General features: G+C 41.8%; 1 pseudogene; it reads left to right on the top strand.

Annotated features, from left to right (window-relative positions):
• The first annotated feature begins 216 nt into the window (after window positions 1–216).
• LOC149233973 (protein IN CHLOROPLAST ATPASE BIOGENESIS, chloroplastic pseudogene) lies at window positions 217–768 on the top strand (annotated as a pseudogene).
• The last annotated feature ends 2552 nt before the right edge of the window (window positions 769–3320 follow it).

Below are 3320 nucleotides of genomic sequence, written 5' to 3'. Positions count from 1 at the left end.
CTCGAAGTATACATCCTCTGCTTCCACAATCGACTTAACCTATCGTCCTCCGCTGAGTTTCCTACCTGGTTCGAATTTCACTCATGCATCGGGCTCACTCAAAGGTAGAATCACGTTCTACAGGAAACAGGTGGGGTCTTCTACAGGAAAGTGCAGCAGAGACTTCCAGAGCAGAGAAGCCTAAGGTTCTTCATCAAGTTTGGAGCTTGCAGAAAGATGGACAATTATCATATGGCCAAGGGTGAAAAACTTGTCCCTCCTTATGCTAGACGGGGTATAATTCCTCTTGCAATACCACTGTCAGAAGACCAATCAGGTGCTTTCACAGCTCTTCTAAGATGGCCAACCAGTCCAGAAGGCATGGAGATGGTCGTTGTACGAGTTCAAGTGTATGGTGTGTCACGTTTAGCTAAGACTGTAAGCCACTAATTTCAAATTGAAAATGAAGCTCTTGAAGTCTTGCATGTGGATCAATATATTCATAGGATTCTGGTAGAAGAAGATTGGAATGGCTATGGGGACGCAACAAATAGCCTCTATGCTGCTTCAGGAGATGCTGGCAAGAAATTGTATAAACAAGGGGATGTAGCTGAATCTAAAATTGGAGATCTTGATGTTTATTTGACAAAGAAGGTTGCATTGTTTCCAGAGGTATTTGAGCGTATTGCATTGGGTCATTTGGAAAGAGGCGACCAGGTTTCTGCATTGGTGACAGGAGAGCACAATTGTCTTATTAATGATCTCAATATGTTCGTCAGTCTAAGATAAAAACATATGGAGAACATATACCTTCCGTGTTCTCAGTTTCCACTTGTTCATGCCATGTGAGTGAAAATAGATGCTAGCTGAAAACTTAGAAGTCAGCAATGCATGGTGAACCTATACATGGGTGTGAAGGCTTGATTTCGTAGAGTGGTTGTTAACTTGTGCAATTTATGTCCTCCTCTGCAGCAAAAGCAAAATTGTTACAAGGTTTGGCTTCATCAAATCCTCACTGCAATTAGGTCTTTAAGGTCAAGATACCTTTCTGTTTACAAATAAGCAAATCTCCAGTCTCACATAGATGAAGGTTTGTGATGAATCTATTTGAAATGTGGTCAAATCAGTAGCAATAATTAGCTTCCAATTGATATGGCATGATGGTTATTCTGTTCGTCCACATCATGCAGAAGAAAATTTGTGTGAGGACTCATGATTATGGCTGGCCACCTTCACCTGTCCAGTTAACCTCCCCAACGCTGCATAGATTATCTTGGGTTCTCAGTGTTATATATCTGCTATGATAAATGCACGCCTCTTGATCTTTAGCACAATCCAAGTCCGTCCAGATTCCTTGTTCACCCATTGTAATTCCTCATATTTCTTACCTCTGTTACATAAGTCTACTTGCCAGCTGCAGCATAAATGCTTTATAGCAGCACATAAGTTGTTGGATACAACGAGTCCAAATAAAAACGCATTCTGCTGCATGTTTCCCTAGCTCCATATTCCCATGGGTTCTTTAGGCATCCATGAAAGCTGCCACATTATGGCAGGTGGTTCATATAGCATTTTGTTGATCTTCTGCTTTGGAAACATTCCTAGCTTGGCCATGGAGGTCAACCAGGCATATTGCTCCAATTTTATGTTGTGCTAATTAATGGAATCAAATCATCAAATCACACTAGCTCAGAGTTCCAAGCAACAGGCAGTGAGAAAGAAGAGCAGGAAGGAGGAGAAGACGAAGGCTGCCACAGCCCAGCTGAAAGGAAAATCGCCCACAGCCAAGCAGGATACAGTGGTGCTGTTTGTTTCTACAGGAAGACAGAGGACTGTTTCTACAGGAAGCCAGCGAACTGTTTCTACAGGAAGCCAGCGAACTGTTTCTACAGGAAGTTTGAAAATAGGGAAGCCAAAGGAGGAATCGGCCGAGATGTTAGCCAAAGAAGCCACCAGGGCCATCAAAGACGAGGATAGAGATTGGTTGCTCAGAAGATGAGCAACACTTTCAGTAGGGGGGTGATGATGAGCCCCAAAAATGTACAATTATTTGGGCTCATTCAACCTCCTAATTTGGCTTAGTCCACCATTCTCATTTGTTTAGTGCATGTTTTTGATTATTTTTATGTTAATAGAGTGAATTTGGTTAGTCATTATGCCAACAAGTCTAATGGGTGCTTTGTGTAGCCTTTTTGGTCAACTTGGAGACAAAATTGAAGGTCTTAATGAGCACTTGGCAGCCAAATTCGTGGGAGAACAAGCTAGAGGATTTGTAGGAAGGTGTCCCCCTCATTTATGGGCCCTTACCTCGAATTCTCCACCATCAGCTCGGAGTTCAAGGGCCACCGAATCAATCAGCTCAAGGGCAGCCAAGCAAGTCAAGTTGGACTGCTGTTAACTACAAGTCTTGGGCAGCCAAGTCCCTAAATTTTAGGAGGACTGTTGGGTCCTCAAATTGTATAAATAAGAGGGCTTAAGACCTCATTTCAGTTAGTCATTTTGGGGAGCTAGTTGGTAGTCATTTTTGTAGCTAGTTAGTCAATTTGGTTTTTTGCTCTTTGTAAGCCAGTTTTGGCATGATGTTAGACTCATGATTATTTAATAAAGGCAGGAAGCTTTGGATCCAATTCCGAGTTTTTAAGGGAGCTATAGCTCTCAGGTTAGGGCCAAACCTGAGAGCAATAGACCTCCCCGTCCTTGTATTGTTATTTGCTTCCTTTCAGCACTTTATTTCTTTGCTTTGATATGCATTTAGAATTTACAGTCTGCTGATTTGATTTCTTTTATGTGATTGAGTAGGATTAGTTTACAGTTCAAGTGCTTTTAGTTGTGTAGATTAGAGTAGGAGGATTGTAATTCATTGGAGATCCAAAAAAAGGTTGAAAGAGCACTCGCTGCCATCTCTTTTTAGAGATTGGGGGTGTGGGCTGTACCAACCACCAAAAAACGCAGTCTTATACCTTCATGCAAGCTGCAACACAGTCATCTCACTTGTAGATCCATCCATGCATTCTGATCTTGAGCACTACTTCTTCATTCCAACACCATGCACAGTTTTTCTCCACAATTTACATTGTTGTTCGTTGGTTTAATAACACAGTTAGAATAGGTTGATGGAATTCTTGGTTTTGTGCAAGACATAGAGGATTTGTTTCTTTTACACTGCAAAGCATCACTTGATTGTGTTCTTCTTCTTCTCAACCACACCTGAAGCCACTTTCTCGACCTCTGTTCAGCTCATTAGCCTTCCAACCCATCTACTTCTCACGTAGCTCCATCTTTTTAACTTTTCCTTGCTTTCATTCTTCTACCCACCAACCAACTTTCCCCACTCTTTCTTC

This window comes from Pinus tabuliformis, chromosome 8 (assembly GCF_031772625.1).
Source record: "Pinus tabuliformis cultivar Carrire ecotype Pingquan chromosome 8, CPIR1, whole genome shotgun sequence".
Classification (NCBI taxonomy): domain Eukaryota; kingdom Viridiplantae; phylum Streptophyta; class Pinopsida; order Pinales; family Pinaceae; genus Pinus; species Pinus tabuliformis.
This window is presented reverse-complemented; position numbering and strand designations above follow the sequence as displayed.